General features: G+C 43.6%; 1 long non-coding RNA gene across 1 annotated transcript in view; it reads right to left on the reverse strand.

The window, feature by feature from the left end:
- Positions 1-6,739: 6,739 nt before the first annotated feature.
- The window catches only part of LOC310660487, a 330,629-nt gene continuing 329,618 nt past the window's right edge, over positions 6,740-7,750 (reverse strand). Inside the window, exons 2-3 of the long non-coding RNA XR_014503420.1 lie at positions 6,882-7,592; positions 6,740-6,835 (exon numbers count right to left, since the gene is read on the reverse strand). This is a non-coding gene — a long non-coding RNA (uncharacterized lncRNA). The remainder of the gene's footprint in view (positions 6,836-6,881; positions 7,593-7,750) is intronic.

Below are 7,750 nucleotides of genomic sequence, written 5' to 3' on the forward strand. Positions count from 1 at the left end.
AACTGAATTTTATCCTTGGGGTTTCTGAGGATATTGGCTATTTTTTGGTTGGTGCAAAAGGCTGTTTTGATATTGTGTTTATGGAGGATTTTGCTAATTTTATCTGTAGTGCCCTTGATATAAGGAAGGAGGGCTATGCCATTGTTTTCTTCTGTGTCTTGGTTTTTGGGGGGTGTTTCTTTTTGGATTAGCTTCGTAACCCTGTTTTGCTGGTATCCATTGGCAATTAACACATTTGAGAGATTCTGTAACTCAGTTGTCAAGTGGTCTTCGTCAGCCAGGCGTTTGGTTCTGGAGATGAGAGTCTTGGCTACGGAGTTTATTTGTGCAGGGTGGTGGTGTGATTGTGCATGTAAGTAGCGGTTGGTGTGTGTTTTTTTCCGGTAGATAGTGTGTCCTAGGGAGCCATCAGGTTTTTTGTAGATTAGGACGTCAAGGAAGGGAAGTTGGTTGTTGGCTTCTATTTCCATAGTGAATTGTATTTTGGGGTGTAGGCTGTTGAGATGTGTGAGGAAGCTATCCAGTTTTTCCTTCCCGTGTGGCCAAATTACAAAGGTGTCGTCAACATATCTGAGCCAAAGTTTGGGTTTGTGTTCTGACTTGTCTAAAGCATTGGTTTCAAAGTGTTCCATGTACAGGTTCGCGATGACCGGTGAGAGGGGTGATCCCATAGGTGCTCCTTCTATCTGTTTGTATCTTTGTCCATTGTGGATGAAGTACGTGTTGGTTAGGCAGTGGTTGGTCAGGTCCAAGATGTATTCGGGGGGATTGTATTTGTTTTGAATGGCTGTCAAGGCTTCGTTAATGGGCACTTGTGTGAAGAGAGATACAACATCGAAGCTCACAAGTAGGTCATTGGGTTGTAGGTTTTGCTTCTTTATTGTTTCTATGAACTGGAAGGAGTTTGGAACGTGTGAAGAGATGGATTCTGCATAGGGCTGAAGTTGCTTGGCGAGAAATTTAGCGAGATTTTGTAGAGGTGAGCCTATGGAGCTGACTATTGGTCTGAGTGGTGTTCCTTCTTTGTGTATCTTGGGGAGGCCGTAGAGTTTGGGGCATCTGGATGATTTTTCTCTGGGGATGATTCTTAGCTGGATTTCTTCACTGATAGGAGAGGCTTTTATTTTGGATTTGGTGGTTTTTTCCAGATAGGTGGTGGGATCTGTTTTTATAGGTTGGTAGGTAGGGTCTTGGAGTAGATTTGATAGTTTTGCTTGGTAGTCCGATGTGTTCATCACAACAGTGGCATTACCTTTGTCTGCTGGGAGAATGATTATGTTGTTGTCTTTCCTCAGGTTGGTGAGTGCTTTCTGTTCTTCTTTGTGTAAATTGCTTCTGGGTGGTTTGCTGGAGCAGAGGATGTTGGTGACTTCAAGTCTGATTTTATTGGCTTCATCTGGATTGATTTTGGTTAGGCTAGCTTCGACTCCGCATATGATGTTTTCCGTGGGGATGCGTCTCGGGGCGACTGCAAAGTTGAAACCTTTGGAGAGTACTTTGGTTTCAGTTGAGGTGAGGATCCTGTCTGATATGTTATGTACTGTTTGTTTCATGGGTTGTTGTGGAGGGTGGCTGGGCTTCTGGCGTTTCTCTAGTTTGTGGAGTTTGTTGGTGTGTGTGTCTGTCTTATGTGAGGTCTCCGTTTCAGCTCTCCAGACGGCTAGTTGTTTGCATTTGTCCCAGAGTGCAGGGTGGATTTTGTTACAGAGTTTGAGGTGAAGAGTGAGTAGATCTTTGTTGGTTTGGTTTAGTAGGTATCTTTTCTTGTGTAGTTCGTTTCTGATTAGAGATAGTTCAGTTCGTTTCAGGATCCTTTCGGTAGCTGGGGTTTTAGAGTGGAATTTAAGTTGGAAGCATGTGGGAATTAAGTTGTTGTCTCGGCAGTTGCGTAGGAACAAGAGATCACATAAGATGGTGGCTCTTCGGATTTCTAGTTTCTCGTAGGTTCTTGTCAGCTGGAAGGTTTCCTCCCCGTAGAGGTGAGATATTTGCTTTCGTAGATTTTCACGGGTACAGGAATGCAGGTTTTGGTGTCCTCGGGTGTCTTCCCGTGTAAAAGTTGGGGTGTCTAGGCGACGTTTCGACGAGGTCTCACTCTCATTCTTCTTTGTGTAAATTGCTTCTGGGTGGTTTGCTGGAGCAGAGGATGTTGGTGACTTCAAGTCTGATTTTATTGGCTTCATCTGGATTGATTCCTCAACAATATTTATAGGAACTCAAACACTGAGATCCTGCTCTGTTCCAGTAACAAGAAGCCGAAAGCACCAGCCTGAAGATGACGAGTGAGACCTCGTCGAAACGTCGCCTAGACACCCCAACTTTTACACGGGAAGACACCCGAGGACACCAAAACCTGCATATATCCTATATATATATATATATATATCTGCAGGCTAGATTGAGAAGCCGATTGGGCTGCATCCAGCCCCTGGGCCTTAGTTTGCCTACCCCTGTCCTAAAGCACTAGCAAAGTCTCAAAAAAGAAAAAGAAAAAAAAGTTTTGAGTTTTTTTTAGGAACTTCACCAAAATCAAGACTTCAGACACGGGTCCAGATTTAACCAGGCATTCCATCTATTTCTGCCCAGACACTGGTTCCGACTGCTGTATTCTGGCTATGTACGGACGCATGGCAACCCTACTGTGGTCCCTTCCAACTACTATTCTATAAATCTAAAACAACCCCAGCAACTATTGCAGAGAAAATGCTAGGGTCACCACCCCAGCAATTTGCACAGCAATGCCCTCTAGTGGAACGTCACGTTATTGCAATGAAATGTGTTGGCGTACAATAATCTGTTCAATGGTTGAATAAACAGGAATAGGAATTGGATGGTATGCCACAGGTGAAAGCCTTACGTTTCTTAAAGATAATCGCAAGTGTCCCTTTCCATTGCTCTGATTTTTTTGCTACCAACGTGGGATCTCTACCACTTGCACAGGGCCCCATTCATCTTGGCAGATGCTCACACATGTGAAATAAACAGAATGGCTTATGTGCAGAAGCTTCATACGCACACTGAAGCACACATGGAGCTCTGCATTAGGGCAGCAGTGGCTGCTCACTGAAAGCCTTTGCACCCCAAATACGCATAGTCAATACTGAATCCTGCTTTGTTAATTGTGGAGGAAGCCACATTTAAAACAAACAAAAAACAACAACATTGAATTTAGACAGCAAAGCCATTCCACAGTAAAGTAAGTAAATATGTATTTCTCGCTCTATAAGATGCAGCAGACCACAAGACGCACCTAGTTTTTGGAGGAGGAAAAGAAGAAAAAAATATTCTGAATCTCAGAAGCCAGAACAGCAAGAGGGATCGCTGCACAGTGAAAGCAGCAATCCCTCTTGCTGTTCTGGCTTCTGGGATAGCTGCGCAGCCTGCATTCGCTCCATAAGACGCACACACATTTCCCCTTACTTTTTAGGAGGGAAAAAGTGAGTCTTATAGAGCAAAAAATACGGTAAATAAAAATTCTTAATGGCTGAATTGCTGTTCATTTGTGACTTAACGAAAATATCTACCCACATAACACTACATGGTTGAAGGTAAAGAGCTCTGTTCACCAGCTGTTTTTTTCCTTTAAAAAAATGTAATGTTTATCCCTTTGCTGTAGTGTATCATTTTTTGATAAAGGCTAGCATGCAGTTCAATCCTAAACAAGTTCACGTAGGAGCAAACACTTTCTTGTAAGCATACTTAGCATTGCAACCTTAGAGGCACATTCCAATATACTTAGTGGCAGGCATAGTGTTCCTTCAAACTGCAGGCTTCAGTGACTTCTGTCTTCCCCCCTCCGCGCTGTTTTGCTTAATATGCTGCATAAAGGAGACTTTTCAAGAACTCAAATGATTGCTGCTTATTTTGTGACATTTTGGTTGACCTTAATAAAGGCATGCTGTATTTTGGATTTTGCGCTTCCCTTTCAATCGACAAAGGCAGCTACCTATTATTTTGTGCGTTAGTTGTGTAACTTTTAGAATTATAGAATTGTGGAGTTGGAAGGGTCCCCAAGGGTCATCTAGACCAACCCCCAGCAATGTAGGAATCCTGCTCACAGCTGTCCCTCAGTGGGCTCGAACCACCAACCTTTTGGTTAACAGCCAGATGCACTGCCCCAATGTGCCACCTGTGGGCAATCCAAACTATGTCTGCCTGGAAGTTAAGTCCCATTGAATTCAATGGGGTTTACTCCAGAGTTAGAGGCGTATGTACTGCAGCCTAATTTAGGAAATCTACGGGAAAGAAACAAGTCCTTTCTAACCTTCTGTCCTCCTTCTGTCTTGTTAAAGTGTAGCAGAAAACAGCAACGAAAGAAAAAAGTCTTTGTAACATAGGAGTATTTAGCTGGGCAAATAAATGTCTACAGGAATAAACCTCAACACAAAGCATAGATTATTATGTTTTACTGAAAAAACAATAACAACAACAACAATAATGAGTGGAGCTTGGAGAAATCACTCAATGTTACTTCCATTGCATTTCAAAACCAACTGGCTTAACAGAAACAAAACAAATATTCATTTCATTAAACAGAGTTAATAGCTTTTAAAGTGATTCAACAGTACATGTAATTTGCTACATTCAGTTTACATAGCCCTTTATGTACTACACAAAACATAAATGGACATACACATTGTATGTTAAAAAAATAATAAAGGCAGGTCCATTATTAAGCTAGATAATTAAAAATTAAAAAGAAATGTCATAATTTCCCATAAGACCCAATAGGGTTTATGCCATCAAGGGGAGTGTGTGCTTTCTGCCCAATATAGCCCACCAACAGCCATTCTTTCAAACATGCTCTCCTGAGATTCTAAACAAATCTCACAGTACCACATTAAATGCGAGCCACTCAAGTCCTGACCATCTTTCCTAGTCAACAGAATAGTGGAATCAAGAAAACGAAGGCAAAATGCAGCCCATAAAATTAGCAGCTGCACACTTGCGATGTAGAGAGTTAACAAAACATGTTTACGGAATGATTTTTTTAAATTGCTATAGCAAAGGCTGTTTCACACGTGCTTTTATTACATGTGTGTCGGGGGGAAAGGTGTGCAATTCACTTACATGACTATGGGGAAGGGGCTATAGCTCAGCAGTAGAGAATTTGGTTTGCTTGCCGAAGGTCAGAGGTTCAAAGGGTAGGGCTGGGAAAGACTCCCCCTTACCAGAAATCCTGGACAGCGTCTGCCAGTTAGTTGACCCACAGGTCAATCATGGCTCACCATGATTAGAGGAAGGAGAGATAAAGGTCTGGCCCACTGAGCAATAAAAGTTCCCTACCCCCTGGTGTAGGCAATTCTGACCTAGATGGATCCAGTGGTGTAGCATGGGTTGCCAGTGCTTAGGGCTGCGTGGCAGGGCTGGGTGGGAGGGAAATGGACGGAGTATGCATGTGCATTCAATTGCCTAACGGCGCCTGCGTCACCCAGGAGATTGCAGCTGCAGAGATAAGAAAAGAAGGGTCGCTCCTTTGTCTGGAGAAGTCATTTCCTGGTTCACACAGAGAAGCTGTTTTCAACGGAGCCCAGAAGCATACAGCTGTATTGAGGCAGCACCGGGTGTTGAAATTTTGCACCCCTAACAATTTTGCGCCCCGTGGCCTCCCTGCCACACTACGCCACTGGATGGATCAATGGTCTAACACAGTGTAAAGAAGCTCCCTATGTAGCAAATACATGCAAATGCAATTAGCACACACAAAAAACAACATGCTCTGCATTTTCAGTTTCTATCCTTTTCCCTGCATGGCGGGAGGGGCGTGTGAAAGTATCTCCATCTCATGTTTTAAGCACTATCTCAGCTGTGTAAATAAATGTATGTGAGGCATTCATTCCCAGGTATCCATTTCATTATAACACGTATAACCTCAAAAGACTGCACAATAAAACTGCTCGGGGCACTTCCATAGTCTTTAAAGAAGGACTATTCTGGGTCTTCTGAGTCTTGTTGAACTTCCAACAAGAAAGACCTTAATAACCATACCCAATCCCTTTGAGGGCTAGGAGGGTATGTAAAAAGGTAAAGGGACCCCTGACCATTAGGTCCAGTCGTGACCAACTCTGGGGTTGTGGCGCTCATCTTGCTTTATTGGCCGAGGGAGCGAGCTTATAGCTTCCGGGTCATGTGGCCAGCATGACTAAGCCACTTCTCGTGAACCAGAGCAGCGCATGGAAACGCTGTTTGCCTTCCCGCCAGAGCGGTACCTATTTATCTACTTGCACTTTGACGTGCTTTCGAACTGCTAGGTTGGCAGGAGCAGGGACCGAGCAATGGGAGCTCACCCCATCGCGGGGATTCGAACCACTGACCTTCTGATCGGCAAGTCCTAGGCTCTGTGGTTTAACCCACAGCGCCACCCGCGTCCCTCTAGGAGGGTATGTAAAGGTAGCTAAAAAGCCAGTGTGCTGGAGTGGTGAGAACATTCTGGTCTACAATTGGGGAGACCCAAGTTCAAATCCTACCATGAAGCTTCACTGGGTGACCTTAGGCAAATTGCATCTCAGCCTAACCTACTTCACAGGTTGTTAGTTAAATGTGAGGACAACACGCATCACTTTCAATCCCTTTTAGGAAAAGTGGAATATAAATGTATAATAATTTCCATGCTGAAAGTTCCATAATCAGTACAGGATTGTCTTCTAGTACTTGACATACTTGCATTTATCTCCAGGTTATGAAATCACATTAATACATCTGACATTTCCCCCCAGTTTTTGGTGTCTTTTCTTCCAACATAACAAGGGAATTGAGGGATATGTCAGATTCTTCAACAGCTTTAAATCAAGATAAAGTAATTATTTCAGTCTTTAAGACCACAGTCCTATACACGCTTCTGAGGAGACATATATAGGATTGCACTGTAATACCTTTAAGACGCCAGGGAGGTCAAGGCAGTTTAGAAGTGGAAGAAGACTCAGAAACATTTCTCATTTTAAGTCAGTGGGTTAACAGATTTCAAGAGCTGGGCAGAGAAGTCATAACAGGCACTGAAATAAACCACAGTCATAACTGAACACAGTTCGCTGATTATACAATCATGTGCCAATGGGAATTGCCATCACATTCCTCGGTGTGTGGTATTCTGAGAAACCCCTGGTATTTTACCTACACCAGTGATGGGGAGCCTGCGCGCCTCCAGGTGTTGTGGACTACAACTCCCATCATCCTTTACCATCAGCCATGCTGGCTGGGGCTGATGGGAAATGGAGTCCAACAACATCTGGAGGGCTACAAGTTTATCCACCTCCAACCTACACTAAGTACAACGTACTGAGTGCTAGAAAGCAGGGCCTGTGAATCACAACCACAGAAGTTGCTGTCAGATAACAGTATAACAGCACCAAGTTCCCTGTGTAGGAATCTTTCTGTGGGATACAGGAGAATTTGCTATTTCTAATGTAACTTGAGGAGTGGACAAACAACGAAACCGCAAGAGGTTTTTCCTCTCCGCGTACTGGCCATTTCCAATACATCAAAGCATGCCAGCAAATCAGTAGCAAGATTGCATCTGAGTATCTGTTGGGAATTCCTTTGAATAGCTTTCCAAGCCAAGTGGCAATGAATTTGCAATTTCCCTCATACATGCACTCTCTCTCTCTCTCTCTCTCACACACACACCCGTTTGCCTGAATCCAGCCGGCATAAGGGCAGTTTTGCATTCGCATGTTCCAAAACCACAGTTTCGTTTGGGTAATAAACGTGGGATGATGCTAAGCACCAAAGCCATATCTATAAAGCCCCTTGT

This window comes from Podarcis tiliguerta (assembly GCF_965153285.1).
Source record: "Podarcis tiliguerta genome assembly, chromosome: 12".
Taxonomy (NCBI): Eukaryota; Metazoa; Chordata; class Lepidosauria; order Squamata; family Lacertidae; genus Podarcis; species Podarcis tiliguerta.